Source organism: Oncorhynchus kisutch, linkage group LG15 (assembly GCF_002021735.2).
Source record: "Oncorhynchus kisutch isolate 150728-3 linkage group LG15, Okis_V2, whole genome shotgun sequence".
NCBI lineage: Eukaryota > Metazoa > Chordata > Actinopteri > Salmoniformes > Salmonidae > Oncorhynchus > Oncorhynchus kisutch.
Genome location: NC_034188.2, coordinates 8,993,481 through 9,001,776, shown reverse-complemented (window position 1 = coordinate 9,001,776; position 8,296 = coordinate 8,993,481). Strand labels below are relative to the sequence as shown.

At 46.1% G+C, this 8,296-nt stretch overlaps 1 protein-coding gene across 1 annotated transcript in view; it reads left to right on the top strand.

Annotated features, from left to right (window-relative positions):
- Positions 1–224: 224 nt before the first annotated feature.
- The window catches only part of LOC109878024 (complexin-2), a 61,348-nt gene continuing 53,276 nt past the window's right edge, over positions 225–8,296 (top strand). The window contains exon 1 of the mRNA XM_020470256.2: positions 225–330. The gene's annotated coding sequence lies outside the window, so the exon portion shown is untranslated. The remainder of the gene's footprint in view (positions 331–8,296) is intronic.

Sequence of the window (8,296 nt, the reverse complement as noted above, 5' to 3'; positions counted from 1 at the left end):
TACAATAAGTAATATACATTACCAGAAATAACCATTTGGTGTCCGTGAAATCTACTAAATCCGGGAATATATAAAGTTGACATGAACTATTCTAGGGGATACAAAAATGCGAACCGTGTATGTTGTGATATTTTCAGTATCTTTCTTTGGCGAAGCTTGAAGTGGTAGTATGAATAGTGAAGGGGGCGGTAGGGAGAGGAAAATAGACGAGAGAGGGGGTAGACTGAGGGCGTGCGATACTACTGGAGCATTTACCGGTGGAGGATACAGACAGACTGGTTGGTTGGGGACCGAGAGAGCCGCTGCCTGACTTTCTCCAGTCGTTCTAAGGTTTGTAAAACTACCGATCAATTCATTCTGAGGAACAACAATTTAACATAGCTGGAACACGTTTTGACTTTCCACTTGACTGGTACTGAAACCAGCTAGGGCTACTGGTAGTGCGAACTGAAGTCGAAGATGGAGAAAGGGTTGGGCACGCGATGGTTTCAAGGCGTGTTGAGCTGTTAGTTTCAGCACCGTGTTGTTGGAAGAAGACAAGAGTGCTCATGGTTGTTGCCTATTTTGACACCATAATCTCGCCGTAGTTGAGGGGGAATTTGTGTCCTCCTCAAAGCTATTGAGCGCGGTTGAGAAAGGAGAGATGCGTGTGTGTAACGCTGATGTTTTTCCCGGAATGGGCAGTTGTTGTGCATGCATTAGATAGTCTATTGAGATGCTCTATTCGATGAGCGATTGGTTTGAACAAAATATTGACATGTCTATTGTGTTGTTTAAGTTGTACATGCATGTTATATGTTGTATGCGTAGACCAACGTGTTTTTGTTGACGGTGTAGGTTACCAGTCTGTTGAAATGAACAACATTCAGGTTATGGACACATTAAATATTTGATGTGATGCTAAATTGATTAGCCAATATATGCATGCTATATGCACTCACAACGTGTGTGTGTGTGTGTGTGTGCGAGAGAGAGAGAGAGAGAGATAATGTAAACATAAGTATACAGACTACAGAAACATCTAGTACACTGGTCCACCAATTAGACCATGTTAACCCTTGTTGTTGAGAACTGAAGGATGAGTTCAAAATTTACAGTCAGTGCCAGTGTTTCACCATTAGCCTACCAATGGTAATACTTTTGACAGTTGCTTATAGCTGAAAGCAACATCCTCCAGCCATGTAAGTACAGTAGCCTATCAGAGCTTGGAGGCAGCCAACCCTACAGTTCATTCATGCAACCCTCATTCATGTTAAGTGCGAGAACCTTTTGGACAAAGATGTCATAATATGCAGTGAGGTCATATAGAATGCTTTGTTTGCATCCAATGCTAAAATGTTCAAGTAAAACACCTACAGTGTATGTTGTGACAATTGTATAGCTGTAATATTAGCCTACAGCCTCCAGCAGCTGCTGAGGAGGAAATGCCACACAGGCTTGCCTGTCACCTAGTTGGAAAGAGATTAATTGTCTTGTCAATAGTGGGCTGACGATGACAGATGTGGAGATGGAGAGTTTGATGATTCCTGTGTGAGTTCTATTCTGTCAGCAGAGGAGATAGAGGGGGAGAGAGTGAGAGAGGGGAGAAGGAGAGAGTGAGAGAGGGGAGAAGGAGAGAGAGGGGGAGAGAGTGAGAGAGGGGAGAAGGAGAGAGAGTGAGAGAGGGGAGAAGGAGAGAGAGGGGGAGAGAGTGAGAGAGGGGAGAAGGAGAGAGAGTGAGAGAGGGGAGAAGGAGAGAGAGGGGGAGAGAGTGAGAGAGGGGAGAAGGAGAGAGAGGGTTGAGGGAGAGAGGGGGGGAGAGAGAAAGAGAGAGGGGGGAGAGAAAGAAAGAGAGAGAGAGAGAAAAGAGAGGGGGGAGAGAAAGAAAGAGAGAGAGAGAGAAAAGAGAGGGGGAGAGAGAGATAGAAAGAGGGAGGGGGAGAGAGAAAAGAGACCTAGCTGCAGGCAGGGACTGAGCTGCTGAACCACAGAGGACTCAAACTGATGAATTATTAATACAATCTCCCACAGAAATAAACCTCAATCAAGATGTTGTGAGATGTTTATAATGCAATAATGAAAACAATAAAAACTCCTGTTACAATTACCTGGACAAATTGTCCCTGTGATGAGGATGTTACCATGCTGGTTCAAAGGAATTGCCTCGATCTGTATTTCCGTAGCCAGTAGACATAGTGTTTGCCAAATGGCACCTTATTCCCTATATAGTGCACTACTTTTTACCTGTGTCCCAAATGGCACCTTATTCCCTATATAGTGCACTACTTTTTACCTGTGTCCCAAATGGCACCTTATTCCCTATATAGTGCACTACTTTTGACCAGAGGAGCTGATAGTAATTGAATAGAGCTTCTAGAGCTGAAATGAAACCAGGTAAGTGATAATGATTCTAATCTATAATTGAAATGGTATGACGATGGTCCCTATGAACTTCATGGATAGAGCTTCTAATCTATCTGAAATTGTATGCTGATGGTCCCTAAGAACCTCATGGATAGAGCTTCTAATCTATCTGAAATGGTATGCTGATGGTCCCTAAGAACTTCATGGATAGAGCTTCTAATCTATCTGAAATGGTATGCTGATGGTCCCTAAGAACTTCATGGATAGAGCTTCTAATCTATCTGAAATGGTATGCTGATGGTCCCTAAGAACTTCATGGATAGAGCTTCTAATCTATCTGAAATGGTATGCTGATGGTCCCTAAGAACTTCATGGATAGAGCTCCTAATCCAACTGAAATGGTATGCTGATGGTCCCTAAGAACTTCATGGATAGAGCTTCTAATCTATCTGAAATGGTATGCTGATGGTCCCTAAGAACTTCATGGATAGAGCTTCTAATCCAACTGAAATGGTATGCTGATGGTCCCTAAGAACTTCATGGATAGAGCTTCTAATCTATCTGAAATGGTATGCTGATGGTCCCTAAGATCCATCTGAACTGGTATGCTGATGGTCCCTAAGAATTTCATGCCGGCTCAAAGGATGTTATCTGTGGTCTTATCTGTTATCAAGTGCCTAGACCCTTGGTACATATATTTGAAAATGCACGCACGGAGGTGTACACACACACACACACACACACACAGCACAGTAACACACACAGTAGTGACATCATATACACGTGCAGACCAGGTGAGATATACAGTTATGATGATGGGTGGTTCAACGATTGTATCCATAAGTAGTTAGCAGCACCTCGCTACACAGTAACATCTGTTAAACGCGTGTACGTGACCAATGACATCTGTTAAACGCGTGTACGTGACCAATGACATCTGTTAAACACGTGTACGTGACCAATGACATCTGCTAAACACGTGTACGTGACCAATGACATCTACTAAACGCGTGTACGTGACCAATGACATCTGTTAAACGCGTGTACGTGACCAATGACATCTACTAAACGCGTGTATACGACCAATGACATCTGTTAAACACGTGTACGTGACCAATGACATCTGCTAAACGCGTGTACGTGACCAATGACATCTGTTAAACACGTGTACGTGACCAATGACATCTACTAAACGCGTGTATATGACCAATGACATCTGCTAAACGCGTGTATACGACCAATGACATCTGTTAAACGCGTGTACGTGACCAATGACATCTGTTAAACGTGTGTACGTGACCAATGACATCTGTTAAACGCGTGTACGTGACCAATGACATCTGTTAAACACGTGTACATGACCAATGACATCTGTTAAACGAGTGTACATGACCAATGACATCTGCTAAACGCGTGTACGTGACCAATGACATCTGTTAAACGAGTGTACGTGACCAATGACATCTGTTAAACGAGTGTACGTGACCAATGACATCTGTTAAACGAGTGTACGTGACCAATGACATCTGTTAAACGAGTGTACGTGACCAATGACATCTGCTAAACGCGTGTACGTGACCAATGACATCTGCTAAACACGTGTATACGACCAATGACATCTGCTAAACGCGTGTACGTGACCAATGACATCTGCTAAACACGTGTATACGACCAATGACATCTGTTAAACGCGTGTATACGACCAATGACATCTGCTAAACACGTGTATACGACCAATGACATCTACTAAACACGTGTACGTGACCAATGACATCTGTTAAACACGTGTATACGACCAATGACATCTGTTAAACACGTGTATACGACCAATGACATCTGCTAACCGCGTGTACGTGACCAATGACATCTGTTAAACACGTGTACGTGACCAATGACATCTGTTAAACACGTGTATACGACCAATGACATCTGCTAAACACGTGTATACGACCAATGACATCTACTAAACACGTGTATACGACCAATGACATCTGTTAAACACGTGTATACGACCAATGACATCTGCTAACCGCGTGTACGTGACCAATGACATCTGCTAAACACGTGTATACGACCAATGACATCTGTTAAACACGTGTACGTGACCAATGACATCTGTTAAACGCGTGTACGTGACCAATGACATCTGTTAAACACGTGTATACGACCAATGACATCTACTAACCGCGTGTACGTGACCAATGACATCTGCTAAACACGTGTATACGACCAATGACATCTGTTAAACACGTGTACGTGACCAATGACATCTGTTAAACACGTGTACGTGACCAATGACATCTGTTAAACACGTGTATACGACCAATGACATCTGCTAACCGCGTGTACGTGACCAATGACATCTGCTAAACACGTGTATACGACCAATGACATCTGTTAAACACGTGTATACGACCAATGACATCTGTTAAACACGTGTACGTGACCAATGACATCTGTTAAACGCGTGTACGTGACCAATGACATCTGTTAAACACGTGTACGTGACCAATGACATCTGTTAAACACGTGTATACGACCAATGACATCTACTAAACACGTGTACGTGACCAATGACATCTGTTAAACGCGTGTACGTGACCAATGACATCTGTTAAACACGTGTACGTGACCAATGACATCTGTTAAACACGTGTACGTGACCAATGACATCTGTTAAACACGTGTACGTGACCAATGACATCTGCTAAACGCGTGTATACGACCAATGACATCTGTTAAACACGTGTACGTGACCAATGACATCTGTTAAACACGTGTACGTGACCAATGACATCTGTTAAACGCGTGTACGTGACCAATGACATCTGCTAAACGCGTGTACATGACCAATGACATCTGCTAAACGCGTGTATACGACCAATGACATCTGTTAAACACGTGTACGTGACCAATGACATCTGTTAAACACGTGTATACGACCAATGACATCTGTTAAACACGTGTACGTGACCAATGACATCTGTTAAACACGTGTATACGACCAATGACATCTGTTAAACACGTGTATACGACCAATGACATCTGCTAAACACGTGTATACGACCAATGACATCTGCTAAACGCGTGTATACGACCAATGACATCTACTAAACACGTGTATACGACCAATGACATCTACTAAACACGTGTATACGACCAATGACATCTGTTAAACACGTGTATACGACCAATGACATCTACTAAACACGTGTATACGACCAATGACATCTGTTAAACACGTGTATACGACCAATGACATCTACTAAACACGTGTATACGACCAGTAAATATTTGAGTTGACCTCACTAATATTTGCCCTTTTAGTGTTTACAGTAGCCTAACAGTACAGAACAACACTGCTGTTGTTGTTGTTGTTACACTAGGTTTTGCAGATGAGGACGTTGAATCGTTTTGACGGAGGCTAATTAGACCCCACAGTGTAGAGGAGGGGGGGTTCCCCAGGTACCTCTCAGCAGGTAAGACAATAAGACAAGACCCTGGAGGGGGGGGGGGGTTGTTCAATGAGCTGAAACATTCACATTCTTCACAACCTTGCAGATAAAAAATGTTATCCTTTATTTAAACTAGGCAAGTCAGAACAAAAAAGAACACATTTTTATTTACAATGACGGCCTAACCCAGCCAAAATCCTAACCCGGGCAACGTTGGGCCAATTGTGCACCGCCCTATGGGACTCCCAATCACGGCCGGTTGTGATACAGCCTGGAATCCATCTAGAAGAAAAAGAAAACGCACACCTATTTAGGCGAGGTGCTGGCTAGAGGTGCTGGCTAGAGGTGCTGGCTAGAGGTGCTGGCTAGCGGTGCTGGCTAGAGGTGCTGGCTAGAGGTGCTGGCTAGAGGTGCTGGCTAGCGGTGCTGGCTAGAGGTGCTGGCTAGAGGTGCTGGCTAGCGGTGCTGGCTAGAGGTGCTGGCTAGCGGTGCTGGCTAGAGGTGCTGGCTAGAGGTGCTGGCTAGAGGTGCTGGCTAGCGGTGCTGGCTAGAGGTGCTGGCTAGAGGTGCTGGCTAGAGGTGCTGGCTAGCGGTGCTGGCTAGAGGTGCTGGCTAGAGGTGCTGGCTAGCGGTGCTGGCTAGAGGTGCTGGCTAGAGGTGCTGGCTAGCGGTGCTGGCTAGAGGTGCTGGCTAGCGGTGCTGGCTAGAGGTGCTGGCTAGCAGTGCTGGCTAGAGGTGCTTGCTAGAGGTGCTTGCTAGAGGTGCTGGCTAGCGGTGCTGGCTAGAAGTGCTGACTAGCGGTGCTGGCTAGAGGTGCTGGCTAGAGGTGCTGGCTAGCGGATTAGACAACTTGAGAGGAGGAGAGCCGCACACTCAAGGAGCTCAGATGCAAAAATGTAAAATCCAACGTTTCGACAGGCAAACTGTCTTCATCAGAGTATAATCTGGAATCAAAGGGGCTGGAGTCAAACCAGGGTCTGTAGTGACGCCTCTAGCACTGAGATGCAGTGCCTTTAGACTGCTGCTCCACTTGGGAGCCCCTAAATCTGTCTCTTCATTTCTGTCTGATTATTCTGTCATGTTGCTCCCTCCCCAACAGACCCCGGGAACCTGGTGCTATGGTCACTGATAGGCCACTAACAGACTCCAGGAACCTGGTTCTGTGGTCACTGATAGGCCACTAACAGACCCCAGGAACATGGTTCTGAGGTCACTGATAGGCCACTAACATACCCCAGGAACCTGGTTCTGAGGTCACTGATAGGCCACTAACAGACCCCAGGAACCTGGTTCTGTGGTCACTGATAGGCCACTAACAGACCCCAGGAACCTGGTTCTGTGGTCACTGATAGGCCACTAACAGACCCCAGGAACCTGGTTCTGTGGTCACTGATAGGCCACTAACAGACCCAAGGAACCTGGTTCTATGGTCACTGATAGGCCACTAACAGACCCCGGGAACCTGGTTCTGTGGTCACTGATAGGCCACTAACAGACCCCGGGAACCTGGTTCTGTGGTCACTGATAGGCCACTAACAGACCCCAGGAACCTGGTTCTGTGGTCACTGATAGGCCACTAACAGACCCCGGGAACCTGGTTCTATGGTCACTGATAGGTCACTAACAGACCCCGGGAACCTGGTTCTGTGGTCACTGATAGGCCACTAACAGACCCCGGGAACCTGGTTCTGTGGTCACTGATAGGCCACTAACAGACCCCGGGAACCTGGTTCTGTGGTCACTGATAGGCCACTAACAGACCCCAGGAACCTGGTTCTGTGGTCACTGATAGGCCACTTACCGGCCAGCAGCACTTCGCTTTCTCTCTTCTATTTCACTAGAGGAGGAGGGAACCCCTCGTGGGCTCATTGAACCACTCCCGACAAACAAATTAGCGCCACAGTACAGTACCAGACAGATGACTGAGGGATGATTTTGAGACCGCTCGAAACATAATTTCTGCTCTTATGCAGAGTAACGCTCTCCTCTAGTCCACAACCATTGTAGAAGCACTGATGTAAAGCAGCTGTTCAACATTTAAAAGTTCACTCTTAAGAAGGAAATGGAAAAACAGTGCCAAGTCAGTATGTGCCTACGAAGAGTCTGCCCAGTCAGCGCGTGTCTTGCTAGTGAACCTTTTGTTAAAGGGTGCTGGGATTCATGTAAACCCCTAAGTGAATCATGTGTTTGTATCACAATGTGTGTAGCCCTTCCCTGACTGACAATAGGCCTCGCTAGGATGGGTCTCGCTAGGATGGGTCTCGCTAGGATGGGCCTCGCTAGGATGGGTCTCGCTAGGATGGGCCTCACTAGGATGGATTTTGCTAGGATGGGCCTCACTCTGATAGGCCTCGCTAGGATGGGTCTCGCTAGGATGGGCCTCGCTAGGATGGGTTTCGCTAGGATGGGCCTCGCTAGGATTGTCCTCGCTAGGATGGGTTTCGCTAGGATGGGCCTCGCTAGGATTGGCCTCGCTAGGATGGGTCTCGCTAGGATGG